Source organism: Hyla sarda, unplaced genomic scaffold (assembly GCF_029499605.1).
Source record: "Hyla sarda isolate aHylSar1 unplaced genomic scaffold, aHylSar1.hap1 scaffold_266, whole genome shotgun sequence".
NCBI classification, from domain to species: domain Eukaryota; kingdom Metazoa; phylum Chordata; class Amphibia; order Anura; family Hylidae; genus Hyla; species Hyla sarda.
This window is the reverse complement of record NW_026609353.1, coordinates 280,310-301,641: the sequence shown is the minus strand read 5'-3', so window position 1 is coordinate 301,641 and position 21,332 is coordinate 280,310. Positions and strand designations below refer to the sequence as shown.

At 46.1% G+C, this 21,332-nt stretch overlaps 9 non-coding genes across 9 annotated transcripts; all 9 read left to right on the top strand.

The window, feature by feature from the left end:
- The first annotated feature begins 860 nt into the window (after positions 1-860).
- Positions 861-1,051, top strand: LOC130324727 (U2 spliceosomal RNA). Its single transcript, XR_008869679.1, has one exon. It is a non-coding gene; the product is annotated as a U2 spliceosomal RNA (small nuclear RNA).
- A 2,089-nt stretch (positions 1,052-3,140) lies between these two features.
- Positions 3,141-3,331, top strand: LOC130324725 (U2 spliceosomal RNA). The gene has a single exon (XR_008869678.1). It is a non-coding gene; the product is annotated as a U2 spliceosomal RNA (small nuclear RNA).
- A 2,090-nt stretch (positions 3,332-5,421) lies between these two features.
- LOC130324724 (U2 spliceosomal RNA) lies at positions 5,422-5,612 on the top strand. Its single transcript, XR_008869677.1, has one exon. It is a non-coding gene; the product is annotated as a U2 spliceosomal RNA (small nuclear RNA).
- A 2,088-nt stretch (positions 5,613-7,700) lies between these two features.
- Positions 7,701-7,891, top strand: LOC130324723 (U2 spliceosomal RNA). The gene has a single exon (XR_008869676.1). It is a non-coding gene; the product is annotated as a U2 spliceosomal RNA (small nuclear RNA).
- Positions 7,892-9,982: 2,091 nt separating this feature from the next.
- On the top strand, positions 9,983-10,173 carry LOC130324722 (U2 spliceosomal RNA). Its single transcript, XR_008869675.1, has one exon. It is a non-coding gene; the product is annotated as a U2 spliceosomal RNA (small nuclear RNA).
- A 2,091-nt stretch (positions 10,174-12,264) lies between these two features.
- Positions 12,265-12,455, top strand: LOC130324721 (U2 spliceosomal RNA). The gene has a single exon (XR_008869674.1). It is a non-coding gene; the product is annotated as a U2 spliceosomal RNA (small nuclear RNA).
- Positions 12,456-14,546: 2,091 nt separating this feature from the next.
- Positions 14,547-14,737, top strand: LOC130324720 (U2 spliceosomal RNA). The gene has a single exon (XR_008869673.1). It is a non-coding gene; the product is annotated as a U2 spliceosomal RNA (small nuclear RNA).
- Positions 14,738-16,824: 2,087 nt separating this feature from the next.
- On the top strand, positions 16,825-17,015 carry LOC130324719 (U2 spliceosomal RNA). The gene has a single exon (XR_008869672.1). It is a non-coding gene; the product is annotated as a U2 spliceosomal RNA (small nuclear RNA).
- Positions 17,016-19,102: 2,087 nt separating this feature from the next.
- Positions 19,103-19,293, top strand: LOC130324718 (U2 spliceosomal RNA). The gene has a single exon (XR_008869671.1). It is a non-coding gene; the product is annotated as a U2 spliceosomal RNA (small nuclear RNA).
- The last annotated feature ends 2,039 nt before the right edge of the window (positions 19,294-21,332 follow it).

Below are 21,332 nucleotides of genomic sequence, written 5' to 3'. Positions count from 1 at the left end.
CACATATATATAAACGTATTCTCCGTTGAGATATTGCAGCCGCTGCTGTGTCCAGGCCCAGGAGCCTTAGCACTGTGCTGTGATGTCACTCAATACCACTGACATCACTAGGTGTAAACAACATCTCTCCTTTGCTGTGTATGTGACTATGGAGCTGTTTGGTGATGTCGTCTATTATGGCCTTCATAGAAGCAACAGGAGATTGTTGCATCCATCTAGAACCCTCAGAACTACAGTGCTATGATGTCACTCACTTCCACAGGCCTTGCAGAGTGTAAACAACAACAACCCAGCTTTGTTGTGTATGTAACCATAGGGATTGTGATGTCACCTAGAACCTTCACAGCAGCGACAGCTTTATGAGGAGCATCAGCACTGCTCTGCCTGAGCAGAACCATCACCGCCATAGGTTGTCAAATAACCCGGATTTAACCCACACAGGTAAGTCCAATGGGGTGCAGGCATGTCCTCTATGCTTACAGCTTCCCGTGGGTGTTGGTTTGATACCGTTTGGGGACAGCCAAGGAGGCATCTGCAGGCAACAAAGGTAGGTGTGTGCTTGTGTGTGTGTTTCCTATGCAGATCCTAAGCCCAGTGTCACATGCAAGTAGGAGGAGTAAGAAGGGTTCCTGGCAAATCCGGGTTATGGATTGCATTTAAAAAGGCCCCGTGGGAGTGCAATGGGCCCCTGTCTTGCTGCTTAGCAATAATGGTATGGGTTTAGGTTCTGCTGTGTGTACTGGTGGTTGACTGCCCCCCAGCCCAGAGTGTGCATGGAAAATTGTCTGGCAGCCTCCCTGACAGCAAGCAGTGATAGTGCCCATGAAGGGGACCTTGTTGGGCCCGCCCCTTTCACGGTTATCGCTTCTCGGCCTTTTGGCTAAGATCAAGTGTAGTATCTGTTCTTATCAGTTTAATATCTGATACGTCCCCTATCTGGGGACCATATATTAAATGGATTTTTGAGAACGGGGGCCGATTTCGAAGCTTGCTTCCGTCGCCCTATGCATTGACCCGATATGGCAGTATCTTCGGGTACAGTGCACCACCCCCTTACAGGGTTAAAAAGAAAGATTCCTACTTTCATTGCTACCTGCTTGCTGGCTAGCCAGCTAGCCAGCCCTGTGGGCCTTGCTGCTGCTGCTGCTGCTGCTGCAGCCAAAAAACAAAAGGTGGTGCTGCTGCTGCTTCTGCTGCTTCTGCTTGTGTCTGGCCGCTGTTGGAGCGTCCAGGCACAGGACTTCTGCTGCTGCTGACTAAATGGCCTCCTTAATTGGATCATTTGAGTAGCCAGCACACCTGTGCAGGTAGGGCATGACATGATAGGCAGCTGCCTTGATAGCGGGTGGGTGCTGAATGTTCCTAATTGACAAAATAAGATTAATGCTTATGAAGAAATATAAAATCTCATCCCTTCCCCAATATCGCGCCACACCCCTACCCCTTAATTCCCTGGTTGAACTTGATGGACATATGTCTTTTTTCGACCGTACTAACTATGTAACTATGTAACATAACATGGGGGGGTCTCCTGGCTGTTCACACAGGTGTGTCATTGCTGTACATTGACCATGCATTGCTTCTGTGGTATTGCAAAGGCAAAGACAAATGCTTCCAGCCATCCATTGCACTAATGGATTGGTCATCAGCTGGCTGTCTATGTCCCGCATCAATATAGACCAAAGTACAGAGGGTTAGGCTATGCTATAGTGCACCTACCTGATGCATCAGAAGGTGCGAGGCCCTTGCTAAATTCTGTGCACAGACTTTGAGATCTATGCTTTAGACTGTATCTAAACCTGCTCCAACATGGACTGACATTCTGGCCTACTTTCAGCCGATGCGACTTGTCTGTCGCTGAACAGTCGCTTTTTATGTATTCAGCACCTATGTATAATGTTGTAAAAATGCTCTAGAAGCTAAAGTCGCAGAAATGTCACACATATTTGGCCTGCAACTTTCTGTGCGACAAATTCAGACAGGAAAAATCAGTATAAATCCTTAGAAAATTATCCCCCAGTGTCTCCATCTGCTGGCGGTATTGAATAAGCATTGCTGCACTGATGGGGTATGCATTAGACGAAAAAAAAGAAGAAAAAGAAGAATAATACGCCCAGAAAAGAGGCGAAAAGGAGAAAAACGTAAAAAAACGTGAAAAAAAAGTAAGAGGAAGAGAAGGGAAAAAAAGGTGGAAATGGGTTTAAAAGTGATTTCGGCGGAGAAATATATATATATATATATATATATATATATATATATATATATATACGCGCACACACACACATATATATAAACGTATTCTCCGTTGAGATATTGCAGCCGCTGCTGTGTCCAGGCCCAGGAGCCTTAGCACTGTGCTGTGATGTCACTCAATACCACTGACATCACTAGGTGTAAACAACATCTCTCCTTTGCTGTGTATGTGACTATGGAGCTGTTTGGTGATGTCGTCTATTATGGCCTTCATAGAAGCAACAGGAGATTGTTGCATCCATCTAGAACCCTCAGAACTACAGTGCTATGATGTCACTCACTTCCACAGGCCTTGCAGAGTGTAAACAACAACAACCCAGCTTTGTTGTGTATGTAACCATAGGGATTGTGATGTCACCTAGAACCTTCACAGCAGCGACAGCTTTATGAGGAGCATCAGCACTGCTCTGCCTGAGCAGAACCATCACCGCCATAGGTTGTCAAATAACCCGGATTTAACCCACACAGGTAAGTCCAATGGGGTGCAGGCATGTCCTCTATGCTTACAGCTTCCCGTGGGTGTTGGTTTGATACCGTTTGGGGACAGCCAAGGAGGCATCTGCAGGCAACAAAGGTAGGTGTGTGCTTGTGTGTGTGTTTCCTATGCAGATCCTAAGCCCAGTGTCACATGCAAGTAGGAGGAGTAAGAAGGGTTCCTGGCAAATCCGGGTTATGGATTGCATTTAAAAAGGCCCCGTGGGAGTGCAATGGGCCCCTGTCTTGCTGCTTAGCAATAATGGTATGGGTTTAGGTTCTGCTGTGTGTACTGGTGGTTGACTGCCCCCCAGCCCAGAGTGTGCATGGAAAATTGTCTGGCAGCCTCCCTGACAGCAAGCAGTGATAGTGCCCATGAAGGGGACCTTGTTGGGCCCGCCCCTTTCACGGTTATCGCTTCTCGGCCTTTTGGCTAAGATCAAGTGTAGTATCTGTTCTTATCAGTTTAATATCTGATACGTCCCCTATCTGGGGACCATATATTAAATGGATTTTTGAGAACGGGGGCCGATTTCGAAGCTTGCTTCCGTCGCCCTATGCATTGACCCGATATGGCAGTATCTTCGGGTACAGTGCACCACCCCCTTACAGGGTTAAAAAGAAAGATTCCTACTTTCATTGCTACCTGCTTGCTGGCTAGCCAGCTAGCCAGCCCTGTGGGCCTTGCTGCTGCTGCTGCTGCTGCTGCAGCCAAAAAACAAAAGGTGGTGCTGCTGCTGCTTCTGCTGCTTCTGCTTGTGTCTGGCCGCTGTTGGAGCGTCCAGGCACAGGACTTCTGCTGCTGCTGACTAAATGGCCTCCTTAATTGGATCATTTGAGTAGCCAGCACACCTGTGCAGGTAGGGCATGACATGATAGGCAGCTGCCTTGATAGCGGGTGGGTGCTGAATGTTCCTAATTGACAAAATAAGATTAATGCTTATGAAGAAATATAAAATCTCATCCCTTCCCCAATATCGCGCCACACCCCTACCCCTTAATTCCCTGGTTGAACTTGATGGACATATGTCTTTTTTCGACCGTACTAACTATGTAACTATGTAACATAACATGGGGGGGTCTCCTGGCTGTTCACACAGGTGTGTCATTGCTGTACATTGACCATGCATTGCTTCTGTGGTATTGCAAAGGCAAAGACAAATGCTTCCAGCCATCCATTGCACTAATGGATTGGTCATCAGCTGGCTGTCTATGTCCCGCATCAATATAGACCAAAGTACAGAGGGTTAGGCTATGCTATAGTGCACCTACCTGATGCATCAGAAGGTGCGCCCTTGCTAAATTCTGTGCACAGACTTTGAGATCTATGCTTTAGACTGTATCTAAACCTGCTCCAACATGGACTGACATTCTGGCCTACTTTCAGCCGATGCGACTTGTCTGTCGCTGAACAGTCGCTTTTTATGTATTCAGCACCTATGTATAATGTTGTAAAAATGCTCTAGAAGCTAAAGTCGCAGAAATGTCACACATATTTGGCCTGCAACTTTCTGTGCGACAAATTCAGACAGGAAAAATCAGTATAAATCCTTAGAAAATTATCCCCCAGTGTCTCCATCTGCTGGCGGTATTGAATAAGCATTGCTGCACTGATGGGGTATGCATTAGACGAAAAAAAAGAAGAAAAAGAAGAATAATACGCCCAGAAAAGAGGCGAAAAGGAGAAAAACGTAAAAAAACGTGAAAAAAAAGTAAGAGGAAGAGAAGGGAAAAAAAGGTGGAAATGGGTTTAAAAGTGATTTCGGCGGAGAAATATATATATATATATATATATATATATATATATATATATATATATATACGCGCACACACACACATATATATAAACGTATTCTCCGTTGAGATATTGCAGCCGCTGCTGTGTCCAGGCCCAGGAGCCTTAGCACTGTGCTGTGATGTCACTCAATACCACTGACATCACTAGGTGTAAACAACATCTCTCCTTTGCTGTGTATGTGACTATGGAGCTGTTTGGTGATGTCGTCTATTATGGCCTTCATAGAAGCAACAGGAGATTGTTGCATCCATCTAGAACCCTCAGAACTACAGTGCTATGATGTCACTCACTTCCACAGGCCTTGCAGAGTGTAAACAACAACAACCCAGCTTTGTTGTGTATGTAACCATAGGGATTGTGATGTCACCTAGAACCTTCACAGCAGCGACAGCTTTATGAGGAGCATCAGCACTGCTCTGCCTGAGCAGAACCATCACCGCCATAGGTTGTCAAATAACCCGGATTTAACCCACACAGGTAAGTCCAATGGGGTGCAGGCATGTCCTCTATGCTTACAGCTTCCCGTGGGTGTTGGTTTGATACCGTTTGGGGACAGCCAAGGAGGCATCTGCAGGCAACAAAGGTAGGTGTGTGCTTGTGTGTGTGTTTCCTATGCAGATCCTAAGCCCAGTGTCACATGCAAGTAGGAGGAGTAAGAAGGGTTCCTGGCAAATCCGGGTTATGGATTGCATTTAAAAAGGCCCCGTGGGAGTGCAATGGGCCCCTGTCTTGCTGCTTAGCAATAATGGTATGGGTTTAGGTTCTGCTGTGTGTACTGGTGGTTGACTGCCCCCCAGCCCAGAGTGTGCATGGAAAATTGTCTGGCAGCCTCCCTGACAGCAAGCAGTGATAGTGCCCATGAAGGGGACCTTGTTGGGCCCGCCCCTTTCACGGTTATCGCTTCTCGGCCTTTTGGCTAAGATCAAGTGTAGTATCTGTTCTTATCAGTTTAATATCTGATACGTCCCCTATCTGGGGACCATATATTAAATGGATTTTTGAGAACGGGGGCCGATTTCGAAGCTTGCTTCCGTCGCCCTATGCATTGACCCGATATGGCAGTATCTTCGGGTACAGTGCACCACCCCCTTACAGGGTTAAAAAGAAAGATTCCTACTTTCATTGCTACCTGCTTGCTGGCTAGCCAGCTAGCCAGCCCTGTGGGCCTTGCTGCTGCTGCTGCTGCTGCTGCAGCCAAAAAACAAAAGGTGGTGCTGCTGCTGCTTCTGCTGCTTCTGCTTGTGTCTGGCCGCTGTTGGAGCGTCCAGGCACAGGACTTCTGCTGCTGCTGACTAAATGGCCTCCTTAATTGGATCATTTGAGTAGCCAGCACACCTGTGCAGGTAGGGCATGACATGATAGGCAGCTGCCTTGATAGCGGGTGGGTGCTGAATGTTCCTAATTGACAAAATAAGATTAATGCTTATGAAGAAATATAAAATCTCATCCCTTCCCCAATATCGCGCCACACCCCTACCCCTTAATTCCCTGGTTGAACTTGATGGACATATGTCTTTTTTCGACCGTACTAACTATGTAACTATGTAACATAACATGGGGGGGTCTCCTGGCTGTTCACACAGGTGTGTCATTGCTGTACATTGACCATGCATTGCTTCTGTGGTATTGCAAAGGCAAAGACAAATGCTTCCAGCCATCCATTGCACTAATGGATTGGTCATCAGCTGGCTGTCTATGTCCCGCATCAATATAGACCAAAGTACAGAGGGTTAGGCTATGCTATAGTGCACCTACCTGATGCATCAGAAGGTGCGAGGCCCTTGCTAAATTCTGTGCACAGACTTTGAGATCTATGCTTTAGACTGTATCTAAACCTGCTCCAACATGGACTGACATTCTGGCCTACTTTCAGCCGATGCGACTTGTCTGTCGCTGAACAGTCGCTTTTTATGTATTCAGCACCTATGTATAATGTTGTAAAAATGCTCTAGAAGCTAAAGTCGCAGAAATGTCACACATATTTGGCCTGCAACTTTCTGTGCGACAAATTCAGACAGGAAAAATCAGTATAAATCCTTAGAAAATTATCCCCCAGTGTCTCCATCTGCTGGCGGTATTGAATAAGCATTGCTGCACTGATGGGGTATGCATTAGACGAAAAAAAAAGAAGAAAAAGAAGAATAATACGCCCAGAAAAGAGGCGAAAAGGAGAAAAACGTAAAAAAACGTGAAAAAAAAGTAAGAGGAAGAGAAGGGAAAAAAAGGTGGAAATGGGTTTAAAAGTGATTTCGGCGGAGAAATATATATATATATATATATATATATATATATATATATATATACGCGCACACACACACATATATATAAACGTATTCTCCGTTGAGATATTGCAGCCGCTGCTGTGTCCAGGCCCAGGAGCCTTAGCACTGTGCTGTGATGTCACTCAATACCACTGACATCACTAGGTGTAAACAACATCTCTCCTTTGCTGTGTATGTGACTATGGAGCTGTTTGGTGATGTCGTCTATTATGGCCTTCATAGAAGCAACAGGAGATTGTTGCATCCATCTAGAACCCTCAGAACTACAGTGCTATGATGTCACTCACTTCCACAGGCCTTGCAGAGTGTAAACAACAACAACCCAGCTTTGTTGTGTATGTAACCATAGGGATTGTGATGTCACCTAGAACCTTCACAGCAGCGACAGCTTTATGAGGAGCATCAGCACTGCTCTGCCTGAGCAGAACCATCACCGCCATAGGTTGTCAAATAACCCGGATTTAACCCACACAGGTAAGTCCAATGGGGTGCAGGCATGTCCTCTATGCTTACAGCTTCCCGTGGGTGTTGGTTTGATACCGTTTGGGGACAGCCAAGGAGGCATCTGCAGGCAACAAAGGTAGGTGTGTGCTTGTGTGTGTGTTTCCTATGCAGATCCTAAGCCCAGTGTCACATGCAAGTAGGAGGAGTAAGAAGGGTTCCTGGCAAATCCGGGTTATGGATTGCATTTAAAAAGGCCCCGTGGGAGTGCAATGGGCCCCTGTCTTGCTGCTTAGCAATAATGGTATGGGTTTAGGTTCTGCTGTGTGTACTGGTGGTTGACTGCCCCCCAGCCCAGAGTGTGCATGGAAAATTGTCTGGCAGCCTCCCTGACAGCAAGCAGTGATAGTGCCCATGAAGGGGACCTTGTTGGGCCCGCCCCTTTCACGGTTATCGCTTCTCGGCCTTTTGGCTAAGATCAAGTGTAGTATCTGTTCTTATCAGTTTAATATCTGATACGTCCCCTATCTGGGGACCATATATTAAATGGATTTTTGAGAACGGGGGCCGATTTCGAAGCTTGCTTCCGTCGCCCTATGCATTGACCCGATATGGCAGTATCTTCGGGTACAGTGCACCACCCCCTTACAGGGTTAAAAAGAAAGATTCCTACTTTCATTGCTACCTGCTTGCTGGCTAGCCAGCTAGCCAGCCCTGTGGGCCTTGCTGCTGCTGCTGCTGCTGCTGCAGCCAAAAAACAAAAGGTGGTGCTGCTGCTGCTTCTGCTGCTTCTGCTTGTGTCTGGCCGCTGTTGGAGCGTCCAGGCACAGGACTTCTGCTGCTGCTGACTAAATGGCCTCCTTAATTGGATCATTTGAGTAGCCAGCACACCTGTGCAGGTAGGGCATGACATGATAGGCAGCTGCCTTGATAGCGGGTGGGTGCTGAATGTTCCTAATTGACAAAATAAGATTAATGCTTATGAAGAAATATAAAATCTCATCCCTTCCCCAATATCGCGCCACACCCCTACCCCTTAATTCCCTGGTTGAACTTGATGGACATATGTCTTTTTTCGACCGTACTAACTATGTAACTATGTAACATAACATGGGGGGGTCTCCTGGCTGTTCACACAGGTGTGTCATTGCTGTACATTGACCATGCATTGCTTCTGTGGTATTGCAAAGGCAAAGACAAATGCTTCCAGCCATCCATTGCACTAATGGATTGGTCATCAGCTGGCTGTCTATGTCCCGCATCAATATAGACCAAAGTACAGAGGGTTAGGCTATGCTATAGTGCACCTACCTGATGCATCAGAAGGTGCGAGGCCCTTGCTAAATTCTGTGCACAGACTTTGAGATCTATGCTTTAGACTGTATCTAAACCTGCTCCAACATGGACTGACATTCTGGCCTACTTTCAGCCGATGCGACTTGTCTGTCGCTGAACAGTCGCTTTTTATGTATTCAGCACCTATGTATAATGTTGTAAAAATGCTCTAGAAGCTAAAGTCGCAGAAATGTCACACATATTTGGCCTGCAACTTTCTGTGCGACAAATTCAGACAGGAAAAATCAGTATAAATCCTTAGAAAATTATCCCCCAGTGTCTCCATCTGCTGGCGGTATTGAATAAGCATTGCTGCACTGATGGGGTATGCATTAGACGAAAAAAAAGAAGAAAAAGAAGAATAATACGCCCAGAAAAGAGGCGAAAAGGAGAAAAACGTAAAAAAACGTGAAAAAAAAGTAAGAGGAAGAGAAGGGAAAAAAAGGTGGAAATGGGTTTAAAAGTGATTTCGGCGGAGAAATATATATATATATATATATATATATATATATATATATATATATATACGCGCACACACACACATATATATAAACGTATTCTCCGTTGAGATATTGCAGCCGCTGCTGTGTCCAGGCCCAGGAGCCTTAGCACTGTGCTGTGATGTCACTCAATACCACTGACATCACTAGGTGTAAACAACATCTCTCCTTTGCTGTGTATGTGACTATGGAGCTGTTTGGTGATGTCGTCTATTATGGCCTTCATAGAAGCAACAGGAGATTGTTGCATCCATCTAGAACCCTCAGAACTACAGTGCTATGATGTCACTCACTTCCACAGGCCTTGCAGAGTGTAAACAACAACAACCCAGCTTTGTTGTGTATGTAACCATAGGGATTGTGATGTCACCTAGAACCTTCACAGCAGCGACAGCTTTATGAGGAGCATCAGCACTGCTCTGCCTGAGCAGAACCATCACCGCCATAGGTTGTCAAATAACCCGGATTTAACCCACACAGGTAAGTCCAATGGGGTGCAGGCATGTCCTCTATGCTTACAGCTTCCCGTGGGTGTTGGTTTGATACCGTTTGGGGACAGCCAAGGAGGCATCTGCAGGCAACAAAGGTAGGTGTGTGCTTGTGTGTGTGTTTCCTATGCAGATCCTAAGCCCAGTGTCACATGCAAGTAGGAGGAGTAAGAAGGGTTCCTGGCAAATCCGGGTTATGGATTGCATTTAAAAAGGCCCCGTGGGAGTGCAATGGGCCCCTGTCTTGCTGCTTAGCAATAATGGTATGGGTTTAGGTTCTGCTGTGTGTACTGGTGGTTGACTGCCCCCCAGCCCAGAGTGTGCATGGAAAATTGTCTGGCAGCCTCCCTGACAGCAAGCAGTGATAGTGCCCATGAAGGGGACCTTGTTGGGCCCGCCCCTTTCACGGTTATCGCTTCTCGGCCTTTTGGCTAAGATCAAGTGTAGTATCTGTTCTTATCAGTTTAATATCTGATACGTCCCCTATCTGGGGACCATATATTAAATGGATTTTTGAGAACGGGGGCCGATTTCGAAGCTTGCTTCCGTCGCCCTATGCATTGACCCGATATGGCAGTATCTTCGGGTACAGTGCACCACCCCCTTACAGGGTTAAAAAGAAAGATTCCTACTTTCATTGCTACCTGCTTGCTGGCTAGCCAGCTAGCCAGCCCTGTGGGCCTTGCTGCTGCTGCTGCTGCTGCTGCAGCCAAAAAACAAAAGGTGGTGCTGCTGCTGCTTCTGCTGCTTCTGCTTGTGTCTGGCCGCTGTTGGAGCGTCCAGGCACAGGACTTCTGCTGCTGCTGACTAAATGGCCTCCTTAATTGGATCATTTGAGTAGCCAGCACACCTGTGCAGGTAGGGCATGACATGATAGGCAGCTGCCTTGATAGCAGGTGGGTGCTGAATGTTCCTAATTGACAAAATAAGATTAATGCTTATGAAGAAATATAAAATCTCATCCCTTCCCCAATATCGCGCCACACCCCTACCCCTTAATTCCCTGGTTGAACTTGATGGACATATGTCTTTTTTCGACCGTACTAACTATGTAACTATGTAACATAACATGGGGGGGTCTCCTGGCTGTTCACACAGGTGTGTCATTGCTGTACATTGACCATGCATTGCTTCTGTGGTATTGCAAAGGCAAAGACAAATGCTTCCAGCCATCCATTGCACTAATGGATTGGTCATCAGCTGGCTGTCTATGTCCCGCATCAATATAGACCAAAGTACAGAGGGTTAGGCTATGCTATAGTGCACCTACCTGATGCATCAGAAGGTGCGAGGCCCTTGCTAAATTCTGTGCACAGACTTTGAGATCTATGCTTTAGACTGTATCTAAACCTGCTCCAACATGGACTGACATTCTGGCCTACTTTCAGCCGATGCGACTTGTCTGTCGCTGAACAGTCGCTTTTTATGTATTCAGCACCTATGTATAATGTTGTAAAAATGCTCTAGAAGCTAAAGTCGCAGAAATGTCACACATATTTGGCCTGCAACTTTCTGTGCGACAAATTCAGACAGGAAAAATCAGTATAAATCCTTAGAAAATTATCCCCCAGTGTCTCCATCTGCTGGCGGTATTGAATAAGCATTGCTGCACTGATGGGGTATGCATTAGACGAAAAAAAAGAAGAAAAAGAAGAATAATACGCCCAGAAAAGAGGCGAAAAGGAGAAAAACGTAAAAAAACGTGAAAAAAAAGTAAGAGGAAGAGAAGGGAAAAAAAGGTGGAAATGGGTTTAAAAGTGATTTCGGCGGAGAAATATATATATATATATATATATATATATATATATATATATATATATACGCGCACACACACACATATATATAAACGTATTCTCCGTTGAGATATTGCAGCCGCTGCTGTGTCCAGGCCCAGGAGCCTTAGCACTGTGCTGTGATGTCACTCAATACCACTGACATCACTAGGTGTAAACAACATCTCTCCTTTGCTGTGTATGTGACTATGGAGCTGTTTGGTGATGTCGTCTATTATGGCCTTCATAGAAGCAACAGGAGATTGTTGCATCCATCTAGAACCCTCAGAACTACAGTGCTATGATGTCACTCACTTCCACAGGCCTTGCAGAGTGTAAACAACAACAACCCAGCTTTGTTGTGTATGTAACCATAGGGATTGTGATGTCACCTAGAACCTTCACAGCAGCGACAGCTTTATGAGGAGCATCAGCACTGCTCTGCCTGAGCAGAACCATCACCGCCATAGGTTGTCAAATAACCCGGATTTAACCCACACAGGTAAGTCCAATGGGGTGCAGGCATGTCCTCTATGCTTACAGCTTCCCGTGGGTGTTGGTTTGATACCGTTTGGGGACAGCCAAGGAGGCATCTGCAGGCAACAAAGGTAGGTGTGTGCTTGTGTGTGTGTTTCCTATGCAGATCCTAAGCCCAGTGTCACATGCAAGTAGGAGGAGTAAGAAGGGTTCCTGGCAAATCCGGGTTATGGATTGCATTTAAAAAGGCCCCGTGGGAGTGCAATGGGCCCCTGTCTTGCTGCTTAGCAATAATGGTATGGGTTTAGGTTCTGCTGTGTGTACTGGTGGTTGACTGCCCCCCAGCCCAGAGTGTGCATGGAAAATTGTCTGGCAGCCTCCCTGACAGCAAGCAGTGATAGTGCCCATGAAGGGGACCTTGTTGGGCCCGCCCCTTTCACGGTTATCGCTTCTCGGCCTTTTGGCTAAGATCAAGTGTAGTATCTGTTCTTATCAGTTTAATATCTGATACGTCCCCTATCTGGGGACCATATATTAAATGGATTTTTGAGAACGGGGGCCGATTTCGAAGCTTGCTTCCGTCGCCCTATGCATTGACCCGATATGGCAGTATCTTCGGGTACAGTGCACCACCCCCTTACAGGGTTAAAAAGAAAGATTCCTACTTTCATTGCTACCTGCTTGCTGGCTAGCCAGCTAGCCAGCCCTGTGGGCCTTGCTGCTGCTGCTGCTGCTGCCTGCAGCCAAAAAACAAAAGGTGGTGCTGCTGCTGCTTCTGCTGCTTCTGCTTGTGTCTGGCTGCTGTTGGAGCGTCCAGGCACAGGACTTCTGCTGCTGCTGACTAAATGGCCTCCTTAATTGGATCATTTGAGTAGCCAGCACACCTGTGCAGGTAGGGCATGACATGATAGGCAGCTGCCTTGATAGCGGGTGGGTGCTGAATGTTCCTAATTGACAAAATAAGATTAATGCTTATGAAGAAATATAAAATCTCATCCCTTCCCCAATATCGCGCCACACCCCTACCCCTTAATTCCCTGGTTGAACTTGATGGACATATGTCTTTTTTCGACCGTACTAACTATGTAACTATGTAACATAACATGGGGGGGTCTCCTGGCTGTTCACACAGGTGTGTCATTGCTGTACATTGACCATGCATTGCTTCTGTGGTATTGCAAAGGCAAAGACAAATGCTTCCAGCCATCCATTGCACTAATGGATTGGTCATCAGCTGGCTGTCTATGTCCCGCATCAATATAGACCAAAGTACAGAGGGTTAGGCTATGCTATAGTGCACCTACCTGATGCATCAGAAGGTGCGAGGCCCTTGCTAAATTCTGTGCACAGACTTTGAGATCTATGCTTTAGACTGTATCTAAACCTGCTCCAACATGGACTGACATTCTGGCCTACTTTCAGCCGATGCGACTTGTCTGTCGCTGAACAGTCGCTTTTTATGTATTCAGCACCTATGTATAATGTTGTAAAAATGCTCTAGAAGCTAAAGTCGCAGAAATGTCACACATATTTGGCCTGCAACTTTCTGTGCGACAAATTCAGACAGGAAAAATCAGTATAAATCCTTAGAAAATTATCCCCCAGTGTCTCCATCTGCTGGCGGTATTGAATAAGCATTGCTGCACTGATGGGGTATGCATTAGACGAAAAAAAAGAAGAAAAAGAAGAATAATACGCCCAGAAAAGAGGCGAAAAGGAGAAAAACGTAAAAAAACGTGAAAAAAAAGTAAGAGGAAGAGAAGGGAAAAAAAGGTGGAAATGGGTTTAAAAGTGATTTCGGCGGAGAATATATATATATATATATATATATATATATATATATATATATATATACGCGCACACACACACATATATATAAACGTATTCTCCGTTGAGATATTGCAGCCGCTGCTGTGTCCAGGCCCAGGAGCCTTAGCACTGTGCTGTGATGTCACTCAATACCACTGACATCACTAGGTGTAAACAACATCTCTCCTTTGCTGTGTATGTGACTATGGAGCTGTTTGGTGATGTCGTCTATTATGGCCTTCATAGAAGCAACAGGAGATTGTTGCATCCATCTAGAACCCTCAGAACTACAGTGCTATGATGTCACTCACTTCCACAGGCCTTGCAGAGTGTAAACAACAACAACCCAGCTTTGTTGTGTATGTAACCATAGGGATTGTGATGTCACCTAGAACCTTCACAGCAGCGACAGCTTTATGAGGAGCATCAGCACTGCTCTGCCTGAGCAGAACCATCACCGCCATAGGTTGTCAAATAACCCGGATTTAACCCACACAGGTAAGTCCAATGGGGTGCAGGCATGTCCTCTATGCTTACAGCTTCCCGTGGGTGTTGGTTTGATACCGTTTGGGGACAGCCAAGGAGGCATCTGCAGGCAACAAAGGTAGGTGTGTGCTTGTGTGTGTGTTTCCTATGCAGATCCTAAGCCCAGTGTCACATGCAAGTAGGAGGAGTAAGAAGGGTTCCTGGCAAATCCGGGTTATGGATTGCATTTAAAAAGGCCCCGTGGGAGTGCAATGGGCCCCTGTCTTGCTGCTTAGCAATAATGGTATGGGTTTAGGTTCTGCTGTGTGTACTGGTGGTTGACTGCCCCCCAGCCCAGAGTGTGCATGGAAAATTGTCTGGCAGCCTCCCTGACAGCAAGCAGTGATAGTGCCCATGAAGGGGACCTTGTTGGGCCCGCCCCTTTCACGGTTATCGCTTCTCGGCCTTTTGGCTAAGATCAAGTGTAGTATCTGTTCTTATCAGTTTAATATCTGATACGTCCCCTATCTGGGGACCATATATTAAATGGATTTTTGAGAACGGGGGCCGATTTCGAAGCTTGCTTCCGTCGCCCTATGCATTGACCCGATATGGCAGTATCTTCGGGTACAGTGCACCACCCCCTTACAGGGTTAAAAAGAAAGATTCCTACTTTCATTGCTACCTGCTTGCTGGCTAGCCAGCTAGCCAGCCCTGTGGGCCTTGCTGCTGCTGCTGCTGCTGCTGCAGCCAAAAAACAAAAGGTGGTGCTGCTGCTGCTTCTGCTGCTTCTGCTTGTGTCTGGCCGCTGTTGGAGCGTCCAGGCACAGGACTTCTGCTGCTGCTGACTAAATGGCCTCCTTAATTGGATCATTTGAGTAGCCAGCACACCTGTGCAGGTAGGGCATGACATGATAGGCAGCTGCCTTGATAGCGGGTGGGTGCTGAATGTTCCTAATTGACAAAATAAGATTAATGCTTATGAAGAAATATAAAATCTCATCCCTTCCCCAATATCGCGCCACACCCCTACCCCTTAATTCCCTGGTTGAACTTGATGGACATATGTCTTTTTTCGACCGTACTAACTATGTAACTATGTAACATAACATGGGGGGGTCTCCTGGCTGTTCACACAGGTGTGTCATTGCTGTACATTGACCATGCATTGCTTCTGTGGTATTGCAAAGGCAAAGACAAATGCTTCCAGCCATCCATTGCACTAATGGATTGGTCATCAGCTGGCTGTCTATGTCCCGCATCAATATAGACCAAAGTACAGAGGGTTAGGCTATGCTATAGTGCACCTACCTGATGCATCAGAAGGTGCGAGGCCCTTGCTAAATTCTGTGCACAGACTTTGAGATCTATGCTTTAGACTGTATCTAAACCTGCTCCAACATGGACTGACATTCTGGCCTACTTTCAGCCGATGCGACTTGTCTGTCGCTGAACAGTCGCTTTTTATGTATTCAGCACCTATGTATAATGTTGTAAAAATGCTCTAGAAGCTAAAGTCGCAGAAATGTCACACATATTTGGCCTGCAACTTTCTGTGCGACAAATTCAGACAGGAAAAATCAGTATAAATCCTTAGAAAATTATCCCCCAGTGTCTCCATCTGCTGGCGGTATTGAATAAGCATTGCTGCACTGATGGGGTATGCATTAGACGAAAAAAAAGAAGAAAAAGAAGAATAATACGCCCAGAAAAGAGGCGAAAAGGAGAAAAACGTAAAAAAACGTGAAAAAAAAGTAAGAGGAAGAGAAGGGAAAAAAAGGTGGAAATGGGTTTAAAAGTGATTTCGGCGGAGAAATATATATATATATATATATATATATATATATATATATATATACGCGCACACACACACATATATATAAACGTATTCTCCGTTGAGATATTGCAGCCGCTGCTGTGTCCAGGCCCAGGAGCCTTAGCACTGTGCTGTGATGTCACTCAATACCACTGACATCACTAGGTGTAAACAACATCTCTCCTTTGCTGTGTATGTGACTATGGAGCTGTTTGGTGATGTCGTCTATTATGGCCTTCATAGAAGCAACAGGAGATTGTTGCATCCATCTAGAACCCTCAGAACTACAGTGCTATGATGTCACTCACTTCCACAGGCCTTGCAGAGTGTAAACAACAACAACCCAGCTTTGTTGTGTATGTAACCATAGGGATTGTGATGTCACCTAGAACCTTCACAGCAGCGACAGCTTTATGAGGAGCATCAGCACTGCTCTGCCTGAGCAGAACCATCACCGCCATAGGTTGTCAAATAACCCGGATTTAACCCACACAGGTAAGTCCAATGGGGTGCAGGCATGTCCTCTATGCTTACAGCTTCCCGTGGGTGTTGGTTTGATACCGTTTGGGGACAGCCAAGGAGGCATCTGCAGGCAACAAAGGTAGGTGTGTGCTTGTGTGTGTGTTTCCTATGCAGATCCTAAGCCCAGTGTCACATGCAAGTAGGAGGAGTAAGAAGGGTTCCTGGCAAATCCGGGTTATGGATTGCATTTAAAAAGGCCCCGTGGGAGTGCAATGGGCCCCTGTCTTGCTGCTTAGCAATAATGGTATGGGTTTAGGTTCTGCTGTGTGTACTGGTGGTTGACTGCCCCCCAGCCCAGAGTGTGCATGGAAAATTGTCTGGCAGCCTCCCTGACAGCAAGCAGTGATAGTGCCCATGAAGGGGACCTTGTTGGGCCCGCCCCTTTCACGGTTATCGCTTCTCGGCCTTTTGGCTAAGATCAAGTGTAGTATCTGTTCTTATCAGTTTAATATCTGATACGTCCCCTATCTGGGGACCATATATTAAATGGATTTTTGAGAACGGGGGCCGATTTCGAAGCTTGCTTCCGTCGCCCTATGCATTGACCCGATATGGCAGTATCTTCGGGTACAGTGCACCACCCCCTTACAGGGTTAAAAAGAAAGATTCCTACTTTCATTGCTACCTGCTTGCTGGCTAGCCAGCTAGCCAGCCCTGTGGGCCTTGCTGCTGCTGCTGCTGCTGCTGCAGCCAAAAAACAAAAGGTGGTGCTGCTGCTGCTTCTGCTGCTTCTGCTTGTGTCTGGCCGCTGTTGGAGCGTCCAGGCACAGGACTTCTGCTGCTGCTGACTAAATGGCCTCCTTAATTGGATCATTTGAGTAGCCAGCACACCTGTGCAGGTAGGGCATGACATGATAGGCAGCTGCCTTGATAGCGGGTGGGTGCTGAATGTTCCTAATTGACAAAATAAGATTAATGCTTATGAAGAAATATAAAATCTCATCCCTTCCCCAATATCGCGCCACACCCCTACCCCTTAATTCCCTGGTTGAACTTGATGGACATATGTCTTTTTTCGACCGTACTAACTATGTAACTATGTAACATAACATGGGGGGGTCTCCTGGCTGTTCACACAGGTGTGTCATTGCTGTACATTGACCATGCATTGCTTCTGTGGTATTGCAAAGGCAAAGACAAATGCTTCCAGCCATCCATTGCACTAATGGATTGGTCATCAGCTGGCTGTCTATGTCCCGCATCAATATAGACCAAAGTACAGAGGGTTAGGCTATGCTATAGTGCACCTACCTGATGCATCAGAAGGTGCGAGGCCCTTGCTAAATTCTGTGCACAGACTTTGAGATCTATGCTTTAGACTGTATCTAAACCTGCTCCAACATGGACTGACATTCTGGCCTACTTTCAGCCGATGCGACTTGTCTGTCGCTGAACAGTCGCTTTTTATGTATTCAGCACCTATGTATAATGTTGTAAAAATGCTCTAGAAGCTAAAGTCGCAGAAATGTCACACATATTTGGCCTGCAACTTTCTGTGCGACAAATTCAGACAGGAAAAATCAGTATAAATCCTTAGAAAATTATCCCCCAGTGTCTCCATCTGCTGGCGGTATTGAATAAGCATTGCTGCACTGATGGGGTATGCATTAGACGAAAAAAAAGAAGAAAAAGAAGAATAATACGCCCAGAAAAGAGGCGAAAAGGAGAAAAACGTAAAAAAACGTGAAAAAAAAGTAAGAGGAAGAGAAGGGAAAAAAAGGTGGAAATGGGTTTAAAAGTGATTTCGGCGGAGAAATATATATATATATATATATATATATATATATATATATATATACGCGCACACACACACATATATATAAACGTATTCTCCGTTGAGATATTGCAGCCGCTGCTGTGTCCAGGCCCAGGAGCCTTAGCACTGTGCTGTGATGTCACTCAATACCACTGACATCACTAGGTGTAAACAACATCTCTCCTTTGCTGTGTATGTGACTATGGAGCTGTTTGGTGATGTCGTCTATTATGGCCTTCATAGAAGCAACAGGAGATTGTTGCATCCATCTAGAACCCTCAGAACTACAGTGCTATGATGTCACTCACTTCCACAGGCCTTGCAGAGTGTAAACAACAACAACCCAGCTTTGTTGTGTATGTAACCATAGGGATTGTGATGTCACCTAGAACCTTCACAGCAGCGACAGCTTTATGAGGAGCATCAGCACTGCTCTGCCTGAGCAGAACCATCACCGCCATAGGTTGTCAAATAACCCGGATTTAACCCACACAGGTAAGTCCAATGGGGTGCAGGCATGTCCTCTATGCTTACAGCTTCCCGTGGGTGTTGGTTTGATACCGTTTGGGGACAGCCAAGGAGGCATCTGCAGGCAACAAAGGTAGGTGTGTGCTTGTGTGTGTGTTTCCTATGCAGATCCTAAGCCCAGTGTCACATGCAAGTAGGAGGAGTAAGAAGGGTTCCTGGCAAATCCGGGTTATGGATTGCATTTAAAAAGGCCCCGTGGGAGTGCAATGGGCCCCTGTCTTGCTGCTTAGCAATAATGGTATGGGTTTAGGTTCTGCTGTGTGTACTGGTGGTTGACTGCCCCCCAGCCCAGAGTGTGCATGGAAAATTGTCTGGCAGCCTCCCTGACAGCAAGCAGTGATAGTGCCCATGAAGGGGACCTTGTTGGGCCCGCCCCTTTCACGGTTATCGCTTCTCGGCCTTTTGGCTAAGATCAAGTGTAGTATCTGTTCTTATCAGTTTAATATCTGATACGTCCCCTATCTGGGGACCATATATTAAATGGATTTTTGAGAACGGGGGCCGATTTCGAAGCTTGCTTCCGTCGCCCTATGCATTGACCCGATATGGCAGTATCTTCGGGTACAGTGCACCACCCCCTTACAGGGTTAAAAAGAAAGATTCCTACTTTCATTGCTACCTGCTTGCTGGCTAGCCAGCTAGCCAGCCCTGTGGGCCTTGCTGCTGCTGCTGCTGCTGCTGCAGCCAAAAAACAAAAGGTGGTGCTGCTGCTGCTTCTGCTGCTTCTGCTTGTGTCTGGCCGCTGTTGGAGCGTCCAGGCACAGGACTTCTGCTGCTGCTGACTAAATGGCCTCCTTAATTGGATCATTTGAGTAGCCAGCACACCTGTGCAGGTAGGGCATGACATGATAGGCAGCTGCCTTGATAGCGGGTGGGTGCTGAATGTTCCTAATTGACAAAATAAGATTAATGCTTATGAAGAAATATAAAATCTCATCCCTTCCCCAATATCGCGCCACACCCCTACCCCTTAATTCCCTGGTTGAACTTGATGGACATATGTCTTTTTTCGACCGTACTAACTATGTAACTATGTAACATAACATGGGGGGGTCTCCTGGCTGTTCACACAGGTGTGTCATTGCTGTACATTGACCATGCATTGCTTCTGTGGTATTGCAAAGGCAAAGACAAATGCTTCCAGCCATCCATTGCACTAATGGATTGGTCATCAGCTGGCTGTCTATGTCCCGCATCAATATAGACCAAAGTACAGAGGGTTAGGCTATGCTATAGTGCACCTACCTGATGCATCAGAAGGTGCGAGGCCCTTGCTAAATTCTGTGCACAGACTTTGAGATCTATGCTTTAGACTGTATCTAAACCTGCTCCAACATGGACTGACATTCTGGCCTACTTTCAGCCGATGCGACTTGTCTGTCGCTGAACAGTCGCTTTTTATGTATTCAGCACCTATGTATAATGTTGTAAAAATGCTCTAGAAGCTAAAGTCGCAGAAATGTCACACATATTTGGCCTGCAACTTTCTGTGCGACAAATTCAGACAGGAAAAATCAGTATAAATCCTTAGAAAATTATCCCCCAGTGTCTCCATCTGCTGGCGGTATTGAATAAGCATTGCTGCACTGATGGGGTATGCATTAGACGAAAAAAAAGAAGAAAAAGAAGAATAATACGCCCAGAAAAGAGGCGAAAAGGAGAAAAACGTAAAAAAACGTGAAAAAAAAGTAAGAGGAAGAGAAGGGAAAAAAAGGTGGAAATGGGTTTAAAAGTGATTTCGGCGGAGAATATATATATATATATATATATATATATATATACGCGCACACACACACATATATATAAACGTATTCTCCGTTGAGATATTGCAGCCGCTGCTGTGTCCAGGCCCAGGAGCCTTAGCACTGTGCTGTGATGTCACTCAATACCACTGACATCACTAGGTCTAAACAACATCTCTCCTTTGCTGTCTATGTGACTATGGAGCTGTTTGGTGATGTCGTCTATTATGGCCTTCATAGAAGCAACAGGAGATTGTTGCATCCATCTAGAACCCTCAGAACTACAGTGCTATGATGTCACTCACTTCCACAGGCCTTGCAGAGTGTAAACAACAACAACCCAGCTTTGTTGTGTATGTAACCATAGGGATTGTGATGTCACCTAGAACCTTCACAGCAGCGACAGCTTTATGAGGAGCATCAGCACTGCTCTGCCTGAGCAGAACCATCACCGCCATAGGTTGTCAAATAACCCGGATTTAACCCACACAGGTAAGTCCAATGGGGTGCAGGCATGTCCTCTATGCTTACAGCTTCCCGTGGGTGTTGGTTTGATACCGTTTGGGGACAGCCAAGGAGGCATCTGCAGGCAACAAAGGTAGGTGTGTGCTTGTGTGTGTGTTTCCTATGCAGATCCTAAGCCCAGTGTCACATGCAAGTAGGAGGAGTAAGAAGGGTTCCTGGCAAATCCGGGTTATGGATTGCATTTAAAAAGGCCCCGTGGGAGTGCAATGGGCCCCTGTCTTGCTGCTTAGCAATAATGGTATGGGTTTAGGTTCTGCTGTGTGTACTGGTGGTTGACTGCCCCCCAGCCCAGAGTGTGCATGGAAAATTGTCTGGCAGCCTCCCTGACAGCAAGCAGTGATAGTGCCCA